Below are 26868 nucleotides of genomic sequence, written 5' to 3'. Positions count from 1 at the left end.
CACCACGGAGACACCTCGAGCCTTCATACTTCTGCGTCGTGGTGACGGATACGCGCTGCAATTTCCCAGCCCGATCAGTAGGGGTCGCTGTGCAAGGTTGTTGTGCTTCTGGCTACAGTGAGCAATGGCGTCCGAGAGAGAAAGAGAGAGAAAGACTGTTGTTGTTGAAACAGTGGCCATTTCTCACTTTTCTGTGTCACGGAACGCAGGTTTAAGATAATTTGAGGCGAGAAATTGGCCATTTAGAGTTTAAACATGTGCTGTGTGTATTAATATATGACGTATTTATAATTTTGGAGCGACATTGTCGGCGGGGATCAGCCCCGCGTCTGTGGACGCTCGGTGCGCACTGTGAGCCGGCACAGAGTAGCGTTATCTCGGCCTGTCCTGAGGACCAATCGCAGCTCTTGCCATCTCCGTTGTCCCTTGACGGAGTGACGGACGCTTAAAAAATATTTCGTGCAGTCGGAGACGACGCAGAGGCTCCCCGACAGGCTCTCCGTCCACGCAGAGGACTCTGCGTAACCTACGCAGAGCACTTTACGCAGGAGTATAAATTGGGCTTTAGTTGTGGTGCTGTTTACTCCAGGTAGACCCTGTAACCCAAGCTGATCTTGTTGGTGGAGGTGATAATGAAGGTGGCGATGATGGTTGTTGTTATTTATGGTCATGAGAATAAAAGTGACAACAATAGGACAGGATTATCAGTGATTCTGTTATGTCGACTGGTGTGAGATAGCCGCAGGTTTTGATTAAACCAATATAGCCGATAGAGTTATTGATTAATGACTATGTTCATGATGAGACTATTGATCAAATCCCTGAGAAAGGACGGAGCAGCTGGACAGGGCTCCTTCCTTTATTTTAGGTCTTGTGTTAAGTGTTAATATGTTGTATGTTACACACCACTGTGAATGCTAACATGGCTGACACTGCTGTATCAGAGCCAGAAACACCACTTCTCTGTGTGTGTGTGTGAGAGGAAAACACTGAAAACCTTGCCTTGCTCTCAGATTTATTAAGGTTGTATCACTCCATGCTTCCTCTTACAAATGAGAGACGAGTGCAATTAAAATGGGCCAGTTTTCAGGCACCAAGAGCATCCCATTGAATTAAACAGCAGCAAGCCTCTGAGCAACCTTTGCCTCGCTCTTCTATTAAACCTCTTTTCATTAGGCTTCCATCTCCTTTTTTTTTTTGTTTGTTTCTAACGGCTGGAGGAGGCAGTGTTGATGTGTTTAGCTGTTATTAAAGAGAGAACAACCCCTTTTACTCCTTGGAGATTGAGTTTTCCGGAGGGATGGAAGGGAGGCCAAGGAGTCGATTCCAAATAAAATTACACAGACTTACTGTTTCGGGAACTAATTATGCACAGAGCTGCTTATGTCTTGTCTAACTTTGCTGAATCAGGGTCCAACGGGAAAGTCATTCCCACTGATACTGGATTTCCATTTTGACCTGAAAGCATTTTACAAGATGAGTAACTTATTTAGGGTTTGACCAAATTTTTTTCTCCAACTCACTCAACACTGACTACAAAAAGCGTTGTTCTTTTTGACCGTGAGTGTTAAAAGCTTTGTCACCAAAGGGCACAAAGGGGGTCAGTAAAGAGAGGGAAAAGAGGTGATTAGCTTTTGTAGTAGAGAGATGAAATGAAATTCAAGAAAAGACAAACATTGATTATTTCTTGGGGAGATTTGCAGGGAGGTTTTTATTGGTTGAGCTGACCTTGATCATCACTGCCAGGCCTGTTGCTGACCAAAAAGCTTGCTCAAAAACTGTGAATGTTCTCGTGGGATGTAATCGATTTAGATAAATTCAGCCCTGCATGTAATGTCCTCCACATAAATGCTACCATAACCTTCTACAGTTTATAGTTTATTTCCTTGCCTTCCAACGTTACCCAGGGCTGCCAGGACATCGGCTTAACCTAATAAATGGTACGCATGTTTTTTTTGTTGTTTTTTTTTTTTACACATGGAAAAACATCTACCTTCTTCTGTGGAGTAAAACAGTTTCATAACAAACTGAAGGCTGTGTTGTGTGAATGTTTATATCATACAGTAGACGCAGTTATTAGATGCTAGGGACAGATCTCTTTTTAAAAGTAGAAATGTTGAGAGGCACAGGAGATGCAATTCCATATATCCTTAACCCTTTTTGCCAAAATGGCAAATATGTCCGTGCAGTAAGGAATAGCAAGCGGACTCACTCTCAAATACAGCTATTTTTGTTCCTAAACTTGAGTTTATTACAGTGAAATGTGGGGATGTAGAGTCGCTCAGTACATTTTCATGCACAGTTGAACCTGGACTGCACCATTTAAAATGGACTAATGCCCTTGTCCCGCTATACAAGCACAACTGGAGAATCAATCTATTGAATGATACGTGTCCAATTCTACTACACTGGCTGGTGATGCAGTATGACCTGCTTCAGCTCGTTGGTAGTAGGTGTTTTTCTGAACTAAATTATTACGTCACAGGCCACAACTGTGTGCTGCCCTTCCTCCAGTTCATGGCCCAGGGGCGAAAAACTGTGGAACATTGGCAGAGCACCTAGACCAGTTTGGTTCCAGTTGAACGTACACGTGCAATATTGTAATTCGACTCCGAGGCACATTATCTGGGTATGTTAGTGTAGCACAATTCTAGTTAACATGTTCACATGCATTTTAAAGGTCCTATTGTAGTTGGCTGGACACAATAAATTATAAATTATTTTGTAGTACTATGCAAAATACTGAGTGTACAAAAGTGAGAGAGGTTGACACATGTTAACATAGTCATAATTCAGTAGAAATTAGCAATTTTTTTTTACCCGAGTGTGGATGCTGATTGTGTCCATTCTCTTTAATGTTGTTGGTTGTCGGTGGAGCTTTTGACCGACGGTAGCTGAGCATTTATACTGTTGGTGTGTGTACACATTGTGGAAAAACCTTCACGCATGAAACCCCACAGCTTTCACTGACATCTACTTTAGGACTGGTGCATCTTTTGTTTAAAAAAAAAAAAAAAAAAAAAGAAGAAGAAGAAGATGCGTATAACACAGCAAATACAGAATCTGTGTGTCCTGGATTCACTCTCCTCAGTCGTCTTGGTAATTACTGTTGACCTGAAAGATGATTAACACTACAGCTGTATTCCCCTCTCTCTCTCTTTCCAGCTCTCTCTCAATCCCCCTGCATGTCTCTCCGTGTTACCTCCTGAATCCACAATCACCCTTTTATACTTAATGATAACTCATGTTTGCCTTCAGTAATCCGTATTTTTGCGTTGAGTTAAGTCACCAATCAAGGATTGTGTTATTTTTCACAGGTGTTCTTTCTTTTATTATTATCTACAGTGTGTTTATGTTGACATTATGTGACTTAGGTCAGGAATATTTACAGTATGTGTGAAAGCTGGGATTGATCATCCAAAAAAAAAACAGAAAAATAATTACATTTATATTCGTCATCTTGTAACAATGGAAACACAAAACTCATTATCCTTCATTCTGAATGGGAACTGTGTGTGTGTGTGTGTGTGTAATAACAGTTACTGGGGACCAAGGCCACTATGCTAATTAGAGAGTTCATACCACTTGCTGTGACACTTTACACCTCCCTCCATTATTTTCTCCCTTTCTTCCTCTCCCATGTACTTTGTCCTTGGCACCTTCTGCCTTTCCTCTACCCTCCTGTCCTTTTTTTTTTTCTTCCTCAACTCTCTTTTATTCTTCTCTTCATCCGACCAGCTGCAACCCCCCCCCCCCCCCACCTCATCTCTAAACTCTGTATGTGTTTGAGTGTGTAGGTGGATGTGTGTGTTTGTGTGTTTGCCTCCTCCAGAGTCATTAGTTGCAGGCTTGAGTGAGGACAGAGAGTGAAGGATAGAAAGAGAGAGTGGAGGGGAGTCTGTGTGTGGGTTGAGAGATGAAGGTTTGGTGTGATTAATAAAAGGTGGGAGAGGACACGCACATGTACACATCAAGTAGCTTTACACGGCGGACGTTTATCAGCCCTGAATAAACCCATAAATATTTGGTTAGGTCAGTCCTTCATCCGTCCATTTTTCTGTGCACCTGTCTAGGCTGTGTGTGTGTGTGTGTGTGTGTGTGTGTGTGTGTGTGTGTGTGAGTGTGTGTGTGTGTGTGTGTGTGTGTGTGTGTGTGTGTGTGTGTGTGTGTGTGTGTGTGTGTGTGTGTGTGTGTGTGTGTGTGTGTGTGTGTGTGTGTGAGAGTGTGGGGTGTGTCAGGACAACAACAAAGCAGATGGGAAAAAAAAAATAATTAAGATGTGGCTCCTCTTTCACCCTCAAACTGCCATCTTTCTTTCTTTTCTTTTTTTTGTACCATTTCGTCATCCAGGAACTCAATTGATGAAATGTCTTTTTATTCTTTTTGTTTTATTTATATATAAAACATTTTTTTAATTACATTTCTTTCTTCTTCCTCTTGACTTTCTGACTCTTGTTTCCTCCCCTTCTTGTTCCACAGACTCCAGTCATTTATTCAGGTTTATGGTGTGTTTTGAATTCCAAATGATCACATGTGACGTTTTCTCATCACCTACTAAAACTTTCACATAGGGATAATCTCTGTAAAATCTTGGGTAACATGACTAAGTAGATGTGTCTCTCTGTCGGCCATGTTGTTGACCCTGCAAGCTCGCCCGGGGGCAAGTGAAAACAATTAATAGCAAAATGGAATTGTAGCTCTGTCTTTGTGTTTGTAAAAGATATATATATATATATATATAAATAAATCAATCGTGTGGTTATCATGTGGTTTTCGGGAGTGTTATATTGGTATATATTAGCCAGGGTACCTTGCTTTGCATGTTATTTTCCCTATATGTGGGAATTGAGGAGAATAACTGGCTTCTGTAGTTGCTACATCATTTTTCCCCGAGTGCTCAAATCATAAATGAGACTCTCTCAGAGCTTCATTCAAACTAATATTCACATCAAACATGAAATGAGATCCAAACTCTCTCTGGAGTCATTTGCCAGAATGCTATTAAAAGCAAATACTGCCCGGTGACAGTAGATCTGCGGCCGGAAATGCCCCCGCTGATGAGAGAGGTCAGAGGATAATGACCAGACTTTTAGGGCTGACAAACGTGCTACAGCAAATCCAAAGGCCTTGCTTTACAACAGTGGAGCGCAGAGAAACATCTCAGAATGAACAGCATTTTACGCTGTGCGACACAGACAGGGCTGCAGTGGACACGGCTTCACCATAACTGGGCAGTTAAATGCTGGAAACATGCAACCTTGTCTGATTAATCTGGTTCTGATTGTGCTCCAGATGGTAGAGTCAGAATTTACAATCCGCAGCTTGAATCCATAAACCCAACTTGCCTTGTGTCAGTCCATGCTGCTGGTGGTGTAATATTTTGTCTTTTTTTTTAGCACTGATACACTTCAGGCCCCTTAAAACCAATCAATCATTCATTCTCAGTCTATCTGACGACTCTCGTTGACCACATGAATCACTTCATGGCTGCCTCTCGATGGATAATGCACTGTCGCGAAGCAGAAGTTGTCTCACTCAATGCAATATGTCATGGTGTGAAATTGTGATGACAGGTTTTCTTTCATCAGACAACGTTTGCTCTTATGCTTTTTCAGGATACAAATCCCACCAAAGACCATGTCACGAGAGACTGCCAACTATCTTTCCAACTGTTCTCACAGCACAACATTTCTTGTGAATTCCAGCAGCAGGAAATAACAATGAGTCTTCTCTCTCCAATGGCGTGTATCCACGAGCTGGACTCAACTCGCTTTATTTTGCCTTTCCATTAGCGATAGTACCTGGCACCTTTTTTTAGTACCTGCTTTGGCGAGGTTCCAAGCGAGCTGAGCCGATTCAATGCTTGATGTCGTTAGACTGCCGTCCACTGATTGGTGAGTGCGACGTCCGGCTCAAGAATCAAAGGGAACAGTGCCAAACTGTTTAATGCAGCCGTGCCACGTTGAGGAGGTACTATATTGTAAAGGAAAACAACTAAATCATGTAGGTCAGCGGTTCCCAACCACCGGGCCGCGGACCGGTACCGGCCGCACAGAAAGAATAAATAACTTGAATAAAAATAACATTATTTCCGTTTTAGTTATTACCGGGGTCTGAACAATGTTTTCATTTGAAAAATGACCGGATTCCCTCCGTTACATCCTTCTATGACTCACTCTTGACGCATCCCGAGGGAGATCGCTGGCCAGAGTGTTTGCAGCGAGAGCCGCTGCAGTGATTTCTCTCAGAAAAGAAGTCACCGCTGCAGAACATTTCAGTGAGTGAGTCGCAAAACTCGCTTACTTGTGCGACGTTTTCAGGGTACACACCTACACAAAAATAATAAATGAACTAATGGCCAGACCTCACTCACTCGCACTTGTTACTCTCTCTCCCCCGCCCCCCGCCCGCCCGCGCTCTCGTCGCATACTGATTTTGATGAACAACAAACAAATGCTGAGTGCTGATCGATAGTTTTGTGCAAGCAATTTAAGATTCCGACTCTTGTTCCAAATATGACAGGCTTCATTCAGCGATTGAAACAAATATATCAACATTAATGAAACGTTTACAGCTGTTTTGTGTATCTTATTTTGAAGGCACGTTTAAGCGTTACCATAGCGACCAGAGAGCGTTAGGGGACCGGTCCGTGAAAATATTTCCTGACATTAAACCGGTCAGTGGAGCAAAAAAGACCTCTGTATTTTGAATTTGAGTGTAGTAACCGTTTTTGGCCACATTCTTACATATGGCACCTTTAATTACACGGTTAATTTGGTGCTATGAACTTGAAATTGATGCTAAACAAAAGCATATTGACTTGTATTGTGCCTTGAACAGGGAAATATTATGGCCTAAACAAGCTCTGAAAGTTCACAAAAACGTTACTGTAGACCCAATTACCGAGAGCAGGAAATGATGGAGCAGGGATCTGTCAGATCAGACTCTCAACGGACACTTTATTCCCTCAAACATACAAATAAATGTACATGAACTGAAATAGTGGACATAACCTTCTGTCAAGTGAAGCGTGCAGGATGTGCGTGCAGTATATTGTTTGTGTTGCTAGGCAACAGTCCAGTTTTGTTGGTGTAGCATCTTATTGTCAAATATTTTAAAAAAGCGTTTGTAGAACTGTTTTATGAAGGAATACCACACTCGTCGTCGTGCTGTTGTACTAAATATCATATAAATATAATATAAAAAAAAAAAAAAGTATATTTTAGACCTGATGTTGGATTAATTATAACATTATTTTCTTCCCCAAGAGATTCATTCTCGTCTCTGGTTCAAGACAGAGTTGACATTGTAAAATACCAATTATGAAGAGCATTTGGCTTAAACGTGAAGGGCACCAGTCTGTGTGTGTGTGTGTGTGTTCAGCTCCAAAATGAAAGCACTGTGCACATGTTGTACCCATTTCGTGTGAACCTGTGTCTTTTTGTGAGGCCAGACCACCTCTGGTCCAACAAAAGCCAGAGGAGGACAATGAGGGGATGGAGGAAAGAAAGGGAGAAAGAAGAGAGGAGTGGGAGGGAGCCGAGTGAGTGAAACCCAATCGAATTAAATGTAATCTGGCCTGAATGTGCACAACCATCAGATGCTCTCCAATCTTATTAACCCTGCATTACCAGCCGTGCGTGCATGCCGTGCCGTGCGTGCGCGTCTTGCTTCTGTTCTTCTGTGTGGAGGGAGATGGAGGAGTTAAATGGATGGTACGGAGGAAGAGAGTGAAGAGGGAGGAATGGAGAAGAAAATGAAGATGAATATGGGTTGTGGGTGATTAATGTGCCTCTGTGGCATTGCTGATGAGAAAATATTTCTCATCATAACAGTAATCACGATAATTTCTTTTGACACTTCACAGTTTCTTTATTTTGGTGCATTGACTTCTGTATTATACTATTAAAATAATTGCGTAACAATCAGGCGTACAATGCAACACAACACAACACTGCAACCACCATTTATGATGAAAAACACCATGAGTGAAAACACAAGAATATTTATCTACTGACTGTATTTTTTGACTTTTTTGGTGACCCTAAATGATCTGATTGAATTTCCTTTTACTGGAAAAGGATGTACGTATAACTTCACCGCAGAATGAGAAACGGTATACTGTAGTTTTAGAAAGGACATTAGCGAACACTGGGACATTACCCAACAAGTCTTTTTAGGCTGCTTTCTCCTAATGCTCCTGTCACTGCTCATTACAGTGCGTATCATATGCCAGCATGTGTAATTTGGCATAGATCCTAATACTCTGCTTGGAATCCACGCCATAGCACATTTAACACAAGGCCTATATTTTCTTCAGCAGTTTCATTGACAACTGCAATATTTCCACAGACCCTCAAATACAAGGAGTAAATTCAAATCTCCTGTTTTTTTTTTATATCTTTCTACCTGGATTGCTATTTTTCTAGCAGATCACCAGGATGTTTAAAAAAAGACTTTGTTGTGTGCACTCGGCCTGGAGCTGCACATTGTAGCTTAAGTGATATGTAGCCAAGAGCCAGCCATCCAAAGCATCCCAGCTCAGAAATACTTTATGCCATGTGTTAATTAAAAATGATAATTTTAGCACTCGAGACAGGAGTTATGCCTTTTCTGAGATGAAGTTTGGCAGAGCATACAGACAAATGGAGGGCAAAGCAAAAAACAAGGAGAGATGAGGAACTTTTTTTTTTTTTTTTGATTGATTGTTTCTTAGAAAGGACCAAACTCATACCTGCTGTTTAGGAAACTGTGCAGTGATGGTGTTTGGTTACTTAACCCTTTAACACCGAGCGCATCGCAGATGACATGTTTGCCCAAGTGCTCTTACCGTAATTATGTGATGGTTTGTGCAATTGGAAAGTTGCACGGCTAAGCCAGCTTGTGGTTATTACGGTAATTTCACTCGTGCCTTTGCAGGAAGCCGGTGAATCAGCGTCAGTGTTTTTTGACATTGAAACAAAAACTCAAACAAATTTTATTTTGAATGTGTTTTATACTGTTCATATTCAACACGACAAAATCTGGTGTTTGTGTACAACTACAGTGTTTTTTTTTAAACCCTGTAAAGCCCAAACCATTAAATAATTGACCGAAAATCCAATTCTTTGAAACTGTAGGAGTTTTCATTTGTATCATATTTGATACAGCGGGTCACAAGGCTCAAAGATGATTTTTTTTTCTTGAACAAAAAATACACAAACAAATCCAACAAAAACAATGCAGCAATGGAATTGGCACGGTGGAAGTCTGGAAGATATAACATTTCAGTTATTTTTACTCATTTTGCGGTTCACAACCTTTTTATTTTGAGTGATGGCAGGCTTGAAAACAGATGTTCAGACAAATGTGCACTCTGCATTTCTCACAGTACACATGGGCAAAGTGGCCTATGCAGTGCTTGCATCTCTGTCAGGCTCATAATTTTTATACATCAGGTTTTTCAGGGAAAACATTGTCACACTGCTCATGTGGAGGGCTAAAAAAACTTGTATCATATATGATACGTTTGGTGTTATAGGGTTAAATAAAATGTTTCTGTATTTTAAATCGTTAATACACTATTTTAACATGCATAACTGTTACAGGACATTTTCTGGCCCTTTTATGGTTAAAATAAGCATGCAGACATTTTGAGGCTTTGAGGTGTTAAAGGGTTAACTATCATAGAGGGGAGTAAAACATTCTTCCATTTGAAAACGAATGTGTATTTTATATAATAATAGAGTTTCATACAGGATCCTGTTGCATTATAATGAGCTGTCCTTCTTGTTGCAATACCCGGACGAGATTTTGGGTTAGCTACATAAAAGATAAATACAACAGAAATTTTTTTTATTTGAGATGTTTGAAATAAAGCTAACATAAACAAAATAAAAAAAAAAATATATCAGTGTCATACAGCATGGCCTTATTATGTGTCCTCAGAGAAAGTCAATAATACATTTCAAAATAAACTCAGTATCTAAGTTGTTGTTGAGTAAAAGTGTAATTCTTCATAGTTCAGAAACACAAAGCCAACGACAACAACTGCAACATTTCAAAAGCTCTTACTTTAAGTAGAAAATTAGATAACAAGTCTAAAATAAGGTGCGTTCAAACTGGTAAATGCCTCATTTATTAATGACATCCTTCAGATTGAGTATCGCCCTGTTGTTGCTCCCTGAGAGGACGGAAAACAAAGCGGAGCGAAGGAAATATCGCAGTGAACAGAGGAGGAATAGAGTAGGCAGCGAAAAAGTGGGGGTGGTGCTTGGTTTGATGGAGCCGGTTTGAGAACAGCTCTATAAGGGCAAAGATAACTGGAAAACACTATAAAATGCCTCCCCTCACTTTCTCTCCCTCTGTGGAATAAGCCTTTGAGTGGGCTGCTGGAGTGAGGGAGGGGTGCATGTTAGAGATTGATTGAGGGAGGGAGTGGGAGTGGGAAGCCCAAACTGTAGCGAGGGAGGTTAGAGAAAGAGATGGAGTGAATATGGAGTGGGCTGCCGAAACTCTGAGAGGGAGGTGTGCAGAGTGATCAAGGGGAAGGAGGAAATATAGACAGGAAATAAAAGGCTGTGGGGAAGGAGGAGGAGGAGGGTTTGAGGAAGAAAGGGGTGGTGCTGCATTTAAAATATATACTCAAACACTCCGAGGAATACAAATGAATGAAGTCTATTAATGATACTCGGGGAGGCTGAGTGAAATGTCCTTATTTTATGGTTACACTGTTAAGTGTGTGTTGCGATTGGCTGCCCGGCCCGCACATCTCTCATTGTTATTGGTGGCCAGACATGTTTGCTGTTTGTCATTGGGCAGACAGCAGAGTCGGCTAGATTCACAATCCGATGGCATAATTCAGCCATCGATCAAACTTTGTGGACAGCAGTAGCCAAACTGCTCCCCCAGACAGACAGGAAGAGAGTGCGAGAGAAAGAGAGAGAGCTTTCAGAGTAGAATATCACAAATCAAACGCTGTAACCTTTTAGTTCGTCTGAGTCTGCACATGCCCACTGAAAACCAATGAGGCTTTTTTTTCACATGCCGTGCCGATCTGTCAGTATACTCTACCTCTTTACTTGTCTTTCTTTTCAAAAAAAGAAAAACAAATTCTTCATTTCACTCACATGTCCCCATTTCCCCTGTTCCTCTTGAAGTTTCCTCATCGAGTTCCTCGTGTCAGTTGTCTTCGTTGATCTAAACGGCAACAATCGTTATGTGCAACACCCATCAAATTCCCACTGGCTCTGCGAATATTTTAACGAATATTTTAAATGTTTTACTGAAACAAAACATTTGCATGCATGCGGAACGTCTCAGCAGACAAGTTAACTAGTTATTTGTGCTCAAAGCTACAGTGCGTTACTTTGTGTGTGTGAGTCGACACAGCGGTCAACAGCTGTAAAACAAAGAGCAACTTTTATTAAAGGTCCATTGGGACAGGAAATGACATCAGCCACAGAGGCTACTGGGAGCTAACAGCAGTTAGCATTTGTAAAAGTGATTTGCAGGCTCTAGCTGGCACATTGCAGTCATATATAGCATGTATCCACTGAACAGATAAGGCTGGAGGTTTGTGTAGAACTCTGTGCTGCACTGTGGAGCCAAGAATAGAACTTTTTGCAGACCTCCGGTTTTCGGATGCCGTTGCCCTCGCCAGCACTCTCGCGTATTTTACGGACAAAGCGGAGCTCCGCGAGACAACAATTCCAGGAATTTCGCATCTTGTAACGTCCCAATAAGTGTGGAGGTCAACATTGCGTGTTTTATCTACCGTAATTAGACTGAGGAGGACCACAAAAACATGAGTGAGTCATCTTTTTTCACACTTAAAGGGACAATATGTAGTATTTATGGGTTTATATAACCCAAAATCCACTGTTTTATACATATTATGTGCTCCTGCATTGTCTAGTCGCTGTATAATAGTTTTTGTTTCATTTTCGTAGTGTTTCAAAAAGTCATGTAAAATAACATGGTCGCGGGCCGTGGTTGCATAGCCACTGTTAGCAGCGAGACGCCATGTTTCTACCGGAGCCTGTAAGGACAAACGCGAGAGAACAAAACAAGCGTCTCTTTACTTGTAGCGGAAGTCCCGCCTCCTCTCTCTCCGCTTCGTCTGCTACGGCCGCGGTAGCTCGCCCTCTCCCTCGCCTCACGAACCTCATCTGCTGACACGGAGAAAGACGACGAGGACGACATTTGACCAGCTGCGGATACCGTAGCGCTCAGGGAAGGGAGGGGGTGAGCAGAGCAGCATGTCTTTGTTGTAAATTTCAGCCTCTCCTCTAGATGGCACTATAAACTACTTATTTCCCCTTTAAGCGACAGGTAGGGCCTCCGGAATCCCAAATATAAGGATTTATAAAGGGTTACAAAGTAGATTTTGCATAATATGGGACTCTTAAAGTTCTGTGTAAAAAAAAAAATAATTCAACATGCCTTCTCAAAGACGTAAACAAAACATAGGCTAATACCTTGAATTTTCAGTTAATTTTAAGTCCATAACACAAAGTGATTTAGATTTGATTTAGACGGCTCTAGTCTGGGCTACGTCCGCACCCAGAGGTGTGCTTCCCCCCCCCCCGATCCGCTCGTCCGAAAACCATCCACCAAAGCTCAGCGTCCCCATCGTACCCACCTCTCAATTAAATCAGAGAGATTGCAGAGAGAGATTGTATTGTGTATACGAGCGCACACACACACACACACACAGCAACAAGGTACCGCGTTCGACTCCCTGTGTCTGCGTGGGTTCCCTCCACACTCTCCAGTTTCCTTCCTTTCCTTAAAAAACGTGCATGAATGTTAGACACATTCAGGCGGGTTTGCCCATTGTGGCCGTGCGCTCTCTGCTCGACCCTCCATCTGACCTTGCAATCTCAGTTGTATCCTGACAATAAAGGTATTTTCCTCTCACTCCTTCAAGGATTTTTCTTGAAGGTAGTGTTATTATTCTGCCTCTGCGAGCAGAAACGATGTAACGTTATTTGTAAACCGTGTCCTTCATCTGAAAACAGGCCCCGTCAATCAATACTATCAGACCTGACGGAGGGAGCGCTCGTACGTATACAACAGCAGCACAGCGGTGGACAGGGGCACGAAGCATTTATAACGTCAAACTGCTTAACGACTATTCTTTTTTTCGTGGCTTCCAGCCATTTCGCTTTACTCACACAATGTTGCCGTTGCCTCCGCCTGTGATGACAAGAAACAAGTCGCCATTTGTTTCACTTTGAGTCACGAATGTCGTCAAGGCAACAAGAGATTCAAACACCATCTCTGCAACATCCACTGAGAAATACAGAGAGAGTTGTTTTTTTAATCATTGTGTGAGCTCATTTGACAACGTAACATACATTTTGTTTATATGTGAAAGTTACACACTACAGCTTTAAAAATCCAAACATTAAAGCATTAAAGCTCACTAACCTGTACACACATGCATCATGTGGATAAAGATTTATTCTGAACCATCCAGGCAAGCATCTGAGTTTAGGATTATAAAAATCACTGAATGATTGCATTTTTTTATTGACCATTTCTGGATGAGTCAATACTCATACTAAAAATGTCAATGGGGGCATGTATTTGGTGCTGATTAATGCGTCTGCTGACCACACCGGCTCACTTATCATATAAACTGCAAATTATGCTCATACTCAACAAAACACATTTTTTACATGTCAAAGATGCTGTGCTTTACAGCTTGCAGCAATCCGTTCTAATATTTAAGTAAAGGAACTCCTCATTTCTTTAAAAGACTCTCTGAGGAGTAAATAAACATAGGAATACCTTTTTATATATATATATAAAAAAAAGTACTTTTGCAGTTGCTTTATCTTTAGAAGTGTGGCAGGAACTTGGAATATCCCACTGACATCCACTGGCAAGCCTTTTCTTTAAAATAACTTTCTCATTTTGACAGGAGAGGGCAAATTGGACATTAGCAGGCACGGTCCAGCAAGTAGATAAAGATTCCTGGCTGCTTCCATGAATGTTAAATAAAGAGGTGCTTTGGTCTGCGCTCATATACATCCTCTTTTAATAAATCATATGTAATTGTGTCTGTGTGCCTGTATATGAATACATAAATGATGTCAGCTGTGCGTGTTGGTAGATAAGGTCACTATTAATTGGTTGACTGGTTCTTAATGGGTTCTGTTTTCGAACATTTTGGGGTTATGGCACTGCTGGGACCCGAACAGAATATAGGTCAGTTTGTGGTGGGTGCTCAGATGATGAAGCTTTAACAAGGCTTTGTGTCAGGAGGACAATAGAGCTGCTCAGTTTGGGCTGGAAGGCTTTAAGAACCATGTTGGCGCCTAATGGCTTTGTTTGAGGGGGAGGTTGTGGTTTGTTGCAGGTAAAATGAAGAGATGAATGTGAGCGTGCTATCATGAGGTGTCCTTGGTGGAGGATGCGATCGTAATTAGGATGGTGTTTTGCGAGGACTTTATTAACCACTTGGCAATGTGTGTGTGTTTTAAGCACTGTGTGTGTAGGCGGTGGTGCATCTGCGTGAGATGAAACTGTCCATGTGTGTGCGTGTGCGTGTTTGTGTGTTTGCCCTTTAGTATTTGCTGACTCAGGCTGGTTTTCCCTTTCTAAAAAAGTAAATAACCTTGGTCTGCCAAGCTGTCAGCTGGCCCCACGGTGCCCTCATCCTGACATCTAAAGATGGCAAGAAAACCTCTGCTCCCTCCTCTGAGGAGCACAGCGACACACAGCGCGCACACACACACGTCTTCAGAGAAGATTACTCAAAGCAAAGCGTATGTATCTTCAAAAAGCCCCGTTCTGATGCAACATCTGTACAGTTTACATGGTTTTATGGTTTGCCAGCAGAATAAATGACCTCCCTTACATGTTGTGACGGGTTGCTTTGAATGCATCATCTGTAGCACGGAGACTGTTCTACAGCCAGAGGGCTGAGGTTTCAGCTCACACACTCCAGAAGTAGGATTGTCTGCTGTGTGTGTGTGCGTGCGTGCGTGCGTGCGTGCGTGTGTGCGTGTGTGTAGGCAATGTTTTGCCGTTCTTCATAACAAAGTGTAAGGGCAGCCAATAAGAATGCAACGTCGCAATGAGAAAATCCCAATATTTAGTTTTTGAAGCATATGCCAGTGGTTTCTCTATGGCCAAACTAAACTGAACTGAGCCAAAGCAAGCCAGCACCAACCCGGTGATTAAGAAGTGAAACAGTTAGCATTATTGTTGTAAAGTAAATAAGTTGCGTCTCACTACTGTTTTTGTGTTTGTCTATTTACCAGACTGCCAAATTAGGATACTGCAACCCCCTTGACCTCTAAACCCAATACGTTGGTTCACTTTCAATCCATGTACATCACATTGTACACTTAAATTCCTTTATAATCTCCTTTTCTTGCTGAATCCAATCCATTTTTCACAGTTTGTTTCAGTTCAGTTCCGTAATGACACAAGAAATAAACACATTACATTGCCAATCACGTTCATCACATAAAATAAAACATAAAATCTTATCATATGTATACATTTATAACCGACTCTTACTTATTAATTTAATCCATCTTTGACTTAATTGTGTCAATATATTCCTCTCACTCGTAGTCGTATTTCTATCCCTGTTCCCCCTCTTGTTTTGCTCTTCGCTCTCATTCCTTTCTCTGTCTCTGTTTCTCTTTTCCAAGCTATATCCCCCTGGAGGTTAATCCCTCTGGTTTCAAATAGAAATAACCATGGCAACAGGCCACAGCTTTTGAGCTTTGGATCTGTAGGACAAAGACATTGATCAGGATGAAACAGTATCAGGTGAGAGCACCAGACGTGTGTGAGAGTGTGTGTGTGTGTGTGTGTGTGTGTGTGTTAAAGGCAACAACTCTGCTAAACCTGACATGGTTGCTCAGTCACTCGTTTTGAACCGCGTGAGAATCGACCAAGTATACGGGAAGATGTTGTTGTTCAATCGACACACCGTTAAATTCATGACACATTTAAATGACGAAGGACGATGAAGAACACTCACACAGAAACTGAATAAAACACGGTCATTTGTGGACGATTGAATAAGAAATGAAAGGAAATTCACATTTAAGTCTGGAGACCTGTAACGAAACAAGGATAATAAGTGGAGAGAAAACATCAATGCTTCAATAACCACAGGTTTGTGTCCTTGAGCAAGTTTAACCCCAAACTGCTGCTGCGCAGAGGTTTAACACAGAAAAATGATCAGTGCTCTGAAGTGAGTCAGAAGTGGGTCTGAGAGTCTTTAACTGTGAATTAACGACAGTGTAGTTTGGCTGTGGACCGATGTTGGTTTTTACAAAGTGTGACTCAAGCACGTCATTCACTCGGTCTAAAGATATACAAAATAACGATTTAAATGTTAAAACATTCTGGATGTTTGCCTTCATCCTGATTGCACTTTGGTCAAACTTAAGAACGCGCACTCTTCCGCGCAAGCACTTGACCTTGATGGTGCGATGGCAGCGTGACAGATGCAGCGAGGGAGATGATCAAGAAGGTATTTTACTGAAGTGTAAACCAGTATTACTCTTCTAAAGGACTCAGTAGCTGAGGCCAAAAGAAGGTGCGGGTGGACACGGGCAGCTTTATTCTCTCATGCAGCAAGTCAACCTGCTTTTGCAACTTTTATAAGTGCTGCAAGTGTTTTATGCCCTTGGATGACATGTCAGTTTTGCTGCAGTGCAGTTAAGTTGAGCAAAATGTTGTTAGGTTTCTTTGCTGTAAAGCATCTAATTTACACACAAGAGCAGGGGTAAAGAACCTTTCAATTCTACAATATCCAACACGGGAAGCAACTAATGTGTACGTTATATTTTTTATTTGTGTCTGTGTGTCCTCCCTTTTTATTGCACTGTGTAACTTTTATATATAAACGTCCTGTGTCCCCTGACGACATTCACGAAGGGAGTGATTCATTGATTGTCAAAAACTATGAAGAGAAGAAGAGTGAGATGGCTGCGAATAGGTTGGAGTATGACCGAAAACACAAAGTGCCCACGAAAAGCTTCCGGTGTGAATTTCTACAGCTCGTAAAAATGTATAATTAGCAGTGCCCCCACACTGCCACTGTAGAAACATGACGGCACCCTCACTCAGGTCTCATGGTATATAAAAAGAAAGTTACATTTGTGTTCACAAAGACCAAACAGAATCAATTCAACAACAGCACACGCAGCTTTAAACCTTGTATTCTCTAACTATATCATTTAAAGGTCCCATATTATGCAAAATCAACTTTTTAATCATTTCAATCTTTATATTTGGGACTCTGGGGGTGTGAAAAAAGATGACTGACTCATGTTTTTGTGGTCCTCCTCTGTCTAAGTACAGGAGATAAAACGCGCAATGTTGAATTCTGCATTCACAGGGACGTCACAAGACGCTAAATTCCTGAAATTGTTGTCTCGCAGAGCTCCGCTTTGTCCATAAAACACGCAAGAGTGATGGCAAGGGCAACAGTATCCGAAAACCAAAAGTCCGCAAAAAGTTCTATTCTCGGCTTCCACAGTGCAGCACAGAGTTCTACACAAACTTCCAGCCTCAGAGGATTTATCTGTCCATTGGATACATGTTATATATGACAGCAATGTGCCTGCTAGAGCCTGCAAATGATCACTTTTCCAAATGCTAACTGTTAGCTGTTAGCTCCCAGTAGCCTCTATGGCTGATGTCATTTCCTGTCCCTTAAGTTTCGTTTTCCTTTTTATTAAGGTTGACCCAAAGAGATACTACTAAACTGAGCGTTCTGAACAGGGCTGTTTTGGCAGAGTGATTGAACTGCTGTGGTGCCTCATCCCAGAAAGGAAAACGGCTGCTTTCCTGTAGTGATTTTTTTTTTTTTTTTTTTTAATAAACATCTTTAACCATATCAGTAAACCACTGATACTTTTTTTGTATTTATGAGTTGCTTTTTTTGGATTCAACAAATCCTTGTCTTCTGTATCTAGTGTTTTCCCATCTGCATTAATCACATATATACTTTATGGAATTTAAAATTGGGAATACATAAGCTGTAATTTCCTATACAAGTTTTTAGACCACATTCCACTCATCTTGGCTTTTCTGTGTGTAACATGACACAGTGGGAAAAAAGAAACTCAACTATGGCCAGAATAGAGTTCATCTCTTTCTTCCCCCTGAGTCGATGTGATTCTCGTGTCTGAGCTGGAGCTTTCTTTTTTAATCACTGCAGTGCCTAAATCCCAAACTTTCTCTTTCCGCGCACTTGAGAGAACCTTTTTAATTTTGCAAGCTCCTTCTAATTTGTTTTCTCTCTAGCTGTGGCTCTTACCTTCATTTTCCAAAGATTTGTCTGAGGACGAGCCACATGTCATTAGCGGGAGGGAGAAAGTTGCCAAAAAACACATTAAATATGTTTGTCTAAAACTTTTTTTTTTTTCTTCTTTTTCAATTATTCATTTTCTCTTCCCTTATCCAAGAAGGCACTTCCACATTGATAATTCAGCAAGTCGCCTGCTTTATTGCATTCTTCTAATGAAATGCTCTAATGCAGACTATCAAGAAGCAGTTCGGTGAAAAGAAAAGCTGCAATTGGTAAAGAATGTATTTTTAGGAGCAGAGCCGTCTTTCCTTTTAATCTAAACAAAACTCACTATTTTCATTCTTACTCTTCAGAATACCATCCATTAACGCACATACAGTATGTCCTTGCTAGGTCAAGCATCTGTATAGACATGGAACTTGATTCTTGCTGTTCATTTTAATTTCTCAGAGTGAATAAGTATTTCCATCCATTTTCTACCGCTTTATCCTCCACAGGAGGTTTGCGGGGGGGTGCTGTGCCAATCACAAGTTGATGGCATTACCAACTCCTCAAGACTTATGAATATTTTCATACAACCGCACTTTACATCCACAGAAAGCTGCACGTGCAGTCGGTGCTTTCAATCCTGCTTTAAATCAAGCTTGAGTTATGTGTGGATTTGTCTGTGTACTGTCCGCGTGGACCAACGCGGAAATGTCAAAATTTACATGATGCGGTCACTAGTGGACGTCTGCACATGCGCTGAAGCACAAAGTATGACCTGGCTTTTGAGTCAATGAGTGTGTGTGTGTGTGTGTGTGTGCGCGCGTGCGTGTTCGTGTTTCTTTTAGGGGCTTTTTGAGCATTGACAAAGGAAAAACTGAACCAGAATTGGTTCAAATTTAGGACAAAGATTTGAATGGTGGTTAGGTTAAAGGTCCCATATTATATCCTATTTCTCCAAGTTAAACTAGTTCCCTGGTGTCCTAATGAACATGTCTGTGACATGCTTTGGTCAAAATACCATAAGGATGAAGCACCACAGCAGTTCAATCACCCTGCCAAAACAGCTCTGTTCAGAACGCTCTCTTTAGTAGTATCTCTTTAGGTCCACCTTTAAGGTCCACCTTAAAAAATGTAAAGCGAAACTTAAGGGACAGGAAATGACATCAGCCACAGAGGCTACTGGGAGCTAACAGCATTTGGAAAAGTGATCATTTGCAGGCTCTAGCAGGCACATTGCCGTCATATATAACATGTATCCACTGGACAGATAAATCCTCTGAGGCTGGACGTTTGTGTAGGACTCTGTGCTGCACTGTGGAGCCAAGAATAGAACTTTTCACGGACTTTGCAGACTTCTGGTTTTTGGATACCGTTGCCCTTGCCAGCACTCTCACGTATTTTACGCGGTGCTCCGCGAGACAACAATTCCAGGAATTTAGCGTCTTGTGACGTCCCAATGAGCGCGGAAGTCAACATCGGGTGTTTTATCTCCTGTACTTAGACTGAGGAGCACCACAAAAACATGAGTGAGTCATCTTTTTTCACACGTTAAATGATTAAACCTTTAAGGTTACAGTTAGGCATTCATTGGTTATGGTTAAGGTTAGGGATAATGCTTTGTTTAGGCTGTTTAAATGAGTGATGAATGGAAGTGAAAGCAGTGTCCTAAGAAGAATAGCTACACAAAACTTCAGCACACAGATTTTCACCAAACTAAAGAATGGATTGAGAGATGGAATGTCTCCAAAAACACTCAACAAATCTATTTGCCTGTGTCTACCAATCTTATTTCCTTCAAAAAAAATATCACATTTGCATGTGAACACTTGTTCGTTGTAGACTTACTTTTGTTCATGCTTTGGTCTTAATTTGTGACAAGAACAAGTTGTACCACTTCTGTGTTTTGGTTTGTGAATACCGAAGTGCTGAAATCAGCTTCACATTTTGGTTGACATTCAAAGGCTGCAGCAACAGCTGCTACAAACTGTTCAAGTGTTCCATTTCTCACTTTATCACCAAAGGTGGACACAGCTTCAACCTTTAAACAAAACATAAAACTTAGAGTTTTTATCTCAAAGGACCAGAGTGTGCACATTACGGGCAGAGTCAAAGACAACCCTTGTTCTTCTCAGACTTCATTAATAATTTAAAGTGCAAATTTTCCTTTTCTATACCGAGGCAGACACTATGACATCAGGGCGACACAGCATTGAACGACACTGAGACACTTTTATTAGACACACAATAAAGTATTTGCTCTGCTATAGCTTTTATAATGAGCATTTTACTTAATGGTATTTTTTCTGTTTTCTTCCTTTAATACACACAAGTTGAACCTTTGGCTGGGATGTGCTATTACTGCGTTCCGAGGACATACTTGATCTGCTCTAGCCTTTGCCTTTTCTTTTCTTTTTTTTTTTTCAAAAAGATTATATCACTTTAATTCACCTTCTTAGGGAGATGACTGAGTATTTCTATAGCCGTTATATGTATGTAGTTAGGTTGAAAATGAATAGAAAAATACATTTATAGGAATAGTCATAGCCTTTATTTGAGTGGCAGGTGCTTGAAAAGCTATGTCTTTAAAGACTACTTGTGTCACCGCGTATTTGGGGGTGGGCACCGTTTGATTGACAGCTAGTACTGTCAACTAAGTGTATGGTTGCAAGTGTAGGTGGACATGCAGCGGATAAGGGCTCAGTCAGGTCCACCCTCCTCGTCTGCCAAACATGGTTGGCTTAAAAAATAAAATAAAATCACAACAACAAAATGGTGCTGACCAAAATACTAAACTTGAGCTTTTAAAACAGGAGTCAACAAACAATGGGTGAAGTCAAGATTGGTTGGATTTCAAATGCCTGTGATTTCTTGTCGTGACTGGTTCTATTTTTTATTATTATTTTAAAGGTCCCATATTATGCAAAATCAACTTTTTAATCATTTAAATCCTTATATTTGGGACTCTGGAGGCCCAATCAGTCGGCAAAGTGTGAAAAAAGATGACACTCATGTTTTTGTGGTCCAGGAGAGTACAGGAGATAAAACACGCAATGTTGACTTCCGCACTCATTGGGACGTCACAATGCGCTAAATTCCTGGAATTGTTGTCTCGCAGAGCTCCGCTTTGTCAGTAAAACACACGAGAGTGCTGGCGAGGGCAACGGCATCCGAAAACAGGAAGTGCGCAAAAAGTTCTATTCTTGGCTCCACAGTGCAGCACAGAGTCCTACACAAACTTCCAGCCTCAGAGGATTTATCTGTCCAGTGGATACATGCTATATATTATATAACATGTATCCACTGGACAGATGACAGCAATGTGCCTGCTAGAGCCTGATAAGGGCTCTAGCAAAATGCTAACTGCTGTTAGCTCCCAGTAGCCTCTGTGGTTGATGTCATTTCCTGTGCCTTTTGTTTTGGTTTTGTTTCCATTTTATTTTTAAGGTGGACCTTTAAGGTGGTCCTAAAGAGATACTACTAAACAGAGTGTGGCTGTTTTGGCAGGGTGATTGAACTGCTCTGGTGCTTCATCCTTATGTTATTTTGACCAAAGCATGTCACAGACATGTTCATTAAGACACCAGGGACCTAGTTTAACTTGGAGAAATTGGATATAATATGGGACCTTTAAAGCTAAAATTACAGTTATGTTTAAAGCGGAACTAGACCGGAAGTTCCTATTATCGCTGTTTTTTTTGGTGTGTATCTGCGTCATTACCTTGTTTATGAAGCCTGACGGTTCGAAACAAACAGTTCAGCCATTGCTGGGAACGTTGTGTTTTATTGTAATCTCGGGGCTCAGCGAGATCACTGAAAATCCCGTAATAGTTACGTAACCAGCGGTTCTCCTGAACAACCGAACCTCCCTTTTCCGGGTGGTAGTCCGGGCACATCCGGTTACGTACATTGAATCGCAGAAGAAGAATAACGTCCGTTGTGGAGGTGTTTTACGAGCAACAGTGTCTTCTGACTCTGGGTCTGACTCCGGTTTAAAGTCATAAAAGGGACTGCAGCGGGGAGTCGTGACGAAGCTATTTTTAAACACTGTTAAAACAATGTTTTGATAATGAGGAGCAGTGCATCCGCCGTTCCAGAGGGGGGCGCTGCGCTTCTGAGAACGGATGTGCTGGATAGTACTGACCAATCACAAGACTCTGTCTTCTGGGGGTGAAAGTTCACTCTGAAACATCGCGGCTGAAAAACACTGTCAGAAAAGAGGATTTCTATCGGCTAGTTTACAGAAACTAGGAGGTTTTTGACCATAAAAACAAGTTAATATATGTAAGTAGACCTCCATAACTAACATTTATGTGCAACAGGACCACTCTATGTGACCTTTAAGATTATGGCTCGGATAATAGTTGGGGTTGGGAAAACAGCTGATGATGGTGATGATTAAAGCATAGGAGCCAAGCTAAGGGATGCATGATGTCATTGGTTGTTCTCACAACTGCAGAAAGACAAGCGTGTGTGTGTGTGTGTGTGTGTGTGTGTGTGTGTGTGTGTGTGTGTGTGTGTGTGTGTGTGTGTGTGTGTGTGTGTGTGTGTGTGTGTGTGTGTGTGGGGGTGTGTGTGTGTGTGTGTGTGTGTGTGTGTGTGTGTGTGTGTGGGCCTTTTTCTCAGATCATCTGTCTGCATTCCAGGTAATTAGACTGACCAACAGCTGAGTCTCATTAGCCTTGATTACAGCATTCAGCACAGCGGAGGAGAAAAGAGGAGATTCAGTGAGATAGGCTTGTGTTTGTAAAGATGTACGCTATATACTGAATGTGTTTCAGCTTAAATGATGTATCGGTGTGTTTTTTGTAATCCCTCTTTATTGTATAGCAGCCTTTGTATGTCAGCAGTTCTTCCTTTAACCCTCTGTGTTATGGGTGGGACAACCACCACCATTATCAACATGTCCTTAAAGGGGAAATAAGTAGTTTATAGTGCCATCTAGAGGAGAGGCTGAAATTTACAACAAAGACCTGCTCCTCTGCTCACCCCCTCCCTTCCCTGAGCGCTACGGTATCCGCAGCTGGTCAAATGTCGTCCTCGTTGTCTTTCTCCGCGTCAGCAGATGAGATTCGTGAGGTGAGGGAGAGGGCGAGCTACCACGGCCGTAGCAGACGAAGCGGAGAGAGAGGAGGCGGGATTTCAGCTACAAGTAAAGAGACGCTTGTTTTGTTCTCTCGTGTTTGTCCTTACAGGCTCCGGTAGAAACATGGCGTCTCGCTGCTAACAGTGGCTATGCAACCGTGGTCCGCGGTCATGTTATTTAACATGACTCTTTGAAACACTACGAAAATTAAACAAAAACTATTATACAGCGACTAGACAATGCAGGAGCACATAATATGTATAAAAAAGTGGATTTTGGGTTATATAAACCCATAAATACTACATATTGTACCTTTAAACCTAGAATGAATCACATGCTTGTTTCAAGTGGATCCTTTATTTATTTATTTATTTTTTGACACAATGGAATTTAAAGGATTTGGCCATAAAGCCATAACAACTACCACACAGCCACATAACATGACACATCTTCTATTGAGGAATCATCATCATCATCATCATCATCATCACCACACTCTTGAGTTATGATCGTGTGGTTAGACTTTAAGAATAAACAAGAACATCCACAATATTAAATCTTAAAAAAAAGGCATGGCAGATGTGAGATTACAATCATGCAAGGCTTTTGTTTAGTCTGCTCTTTTGTGAATCTATCCATAGAATCTATTTTATTTTCAAAAACACAGACAAATTAAAAAATAATAAATGTAACCCTCGTGCCTCAGGAATGGAATGGGTGGTTGATTGTAGATCTGGATGGTTGGTAGACTGGTGTGCAGCAGGGACTACACTCTGCTCCGACTCCGTGATGAATTACTGGCCTTTTAATACACACAGTGGAGACAGTATGAGGGTAAAAAAAAAGAGATGTGGTGGTGGGATGAGAAGAGAAGAAGCCATGTTAAAATTGAAATATGAAAAAAAAAGAAAAAGGGGGACAGTTGAGATCAATGCAAAAGCAAAAGAACGTGAGCTGAAGGGGTATGTAAATTAATAATTGACTTTAATAATAACTACATGTGTGACTAGAGGATGTGAGAACTGTCTGTGTGTCTGTGCGTGGAGCCCCCATTATCCTCTTATTGCTTTAAATAAGTCATGCAGCATGTGAAGGAGACACAGGCAGCATTGGAAGACGGGGAGGGGAGGAAAAGAAAATGTTCAGCTTGACACAAAATTAAATTAAACATTGAAACATCGTCGGTCTCTCACTCAGTCAAGTGTGATGGAATTTTTTTTTTTTTTTCTTTTTTTTCTTTTTTAATAGTCAGGGTTTCTTTGCCACTTCACAGCTGCTACAGAGCCACCAAGTGGAAAAACAGCTTTTTCGGCTTCTGAATATTTGTCACAAGTGCCGTGCGCTGTCATTTCAAAAGCCTTTAACTTAAATTGTAATGATCCTTGAGCATTAACTAAATCTTTTGAATGTAAGGGAGGCTAAATTACCTTGCTGGTCAATTAGCCATGGCGGGCAACGTCGTGTAGATTCACTTCTAAATACTTTGCTATTTCTTAAACGTTTGAAAAGATGTGACGACGGAGTTAAAATAAATTTTTGTAGAATATATTAAGCACGAGTCTGTAAAGACATGTAAAGCACAAGTGTATTAGGAGGAAAAACAGTTCTGGATCGTATGAAAACGCTGACATTTCAGTGACCTTTAGCTATGGCTGAAACATGAAGCAGTGATTTTGGTAATGTGCTCACCAAACCCACATTACCCACTCGTAGGGAGCAGCAGCAGCAGCAGCAGCCAAACTCACTGCCTACTAACATGAATTGACCGGAGCATTACATGATGACGCATTCAGTACCCAGTGTTGATTTCACTGAGCCTTTAGTCATCATGAAGATGGAGAAAAGTGTATATCTTCATGGCTAATGAAACCCCGGGGATTTCAGGGTTTAGGGTTCATAAAGTATTTATGGTATGTTCATTAAGTATTGATTAAGCCGTTAGAGAACATTTAGACTCACAGACAATCATTACGAAAGATTAGAACTTTGCTTGAGGTGGACGAAGATGGAGGAAGAGTGCAAGAGGTGGTGGGTAGGGATGAATGGAACTGAAGAGGAAAACGAGTGAAGAAGCAAAAGGGAAAGATGTAGAAGCTTTGAGGGATTTTTTTTTTTTACATATTAATTTAGCATTCAGATAGCATTTTAGACAGCAAGACTACCATTATAGGAGATTAGGGCTTAAGCTGAGGAAGAGGAGGAGCGAATAGCAAGTAGGCAAAATGGAAAGAACATGAGGACGGGAATGAGGGTGAGCCGGAGAAAGGAGGGGGTTAAGAATAGAGAGGCGGGCAGATCGAGGGCAAAAAAGAAGGGAGAATGGATGGATTAAAAGAGGAAATGAGCAGGATTAAGTGAGAGACGAGCTGAAAAGAGGAAGGAATGAACTCATAGTGAACAGAAAGTCTGATTTCCCTAATATGCTGCTTCTTTTTCCATCGCTGCTCTAGCTGTTCGAAAGTGTCTCTCTGCCTTCATTTTTCCTTATCTTTGCATCTATCCATTTTTCAATTTTCAATAACCACTCATTCCTGCTCCGCGCCGTGAGCGCGCTGATGTGTAATTTTCTTTTGTGAAGTGTTACTATTTGAGATGCAAGAGCAACTGCGAAGAAAATTCAAGTATTGTCTCGCGTCGCATCTATCCACCGGGCATACAGACTCAGCCAGTGCTTTTCACAGGTATTTAACCACTGCATTGCCCAAATCCCCCCCCTTAAAATATAGATTTTCAGCAGGTGTTAAGGCTTTGTGGCGTATCCAGGAAGTGCCACGATAAGAGGTGCAGGCCTGCTATAACAATGAAGCAATGAGACTTAATGAAGCTGAAAACACTGGCCGACACAGGCAGAGAGAGGCTGTTCTCAGCACATGACATATGTTACAGGGGGAGAGAGAGAGACAAAGAGACGGGGGGGGGATACAATCAAAAATAACTTTCACCTGAGAAAAAAAAAATCACCTGAGAGACATTGAGGACTGATTGTTATCTGATCTGCCAAACCACTTGGGGAGGTGGTCCGAGACGCATTTGTACAGTAGTGTAAATGCAATGAGTCTCCGTTGCATCTCGGCTCCACCGTACAGCTGATGTGAAAGCGGCAACAAACCTGCACTAAGTCTCCTCCGCTTTCGTCGTTTTTTCTGCTTGTCGAAGACGACTTCTTCCCCTTCTTCGAAACAGCAAAGGATCTCCATACGATAGGTTGACTTCATGTGCGGCCAACATGGGATGTGACCTGGAAATCGGGTCTTGATGTGGACACTGGAGACGCATGTTCTTACATTGTTATTGTTTTATAGTTTTATTGTTTTTATTTCATCTCCTATGTTTTATGTGCCATGTTTTATTTATTGTACTGTTAAGCACTTTTTACCGGCTATAGCTGCCTAAAGCGCTCTATAAATAAAGTTGAGTTGAGTTACCAGGTGTAAATGCATGTGGTGAAGTGCTCTCCGATTACATAAAAGTGTGTTTTGCAGCCAAACTGTGACTGCAGATGTTGAATTGCAGTGAAAGGTGATTT

At 41.4% G+C, this 26868-nt stretch overlaps 1 protein-coding gene across 1 annotated transcript in view; it reads left to right on the top strand.

Moving 5' to 3' along the window:
• The window catches only part of LOC310931058 (RNA-binding motif, single-stranded-interacting protein 3-like), a 116046-nt gene that overhangs the window by 51903 nt on the left and 37275 nt on the right, over positions 1–26868 (top strand). The window lies entirely within an intron of this gene.

This window comes from Microchirus variegatus (assembly GCF_963457635.1).
Source record: "Microchirus variegatus genome assembly, chromosome: 1".
NCBI lineage: Eukaryota > Metazoa > Chordata > Actinopteri > Pleuronectiformes > Soleidae > Microchirus > Microchirus variegatus.
The sequence above is the reverse complement of the archived record's forward strand: the minus strand, read 5'-3'. Positions and strand labels throughout refer to the sequence as shown.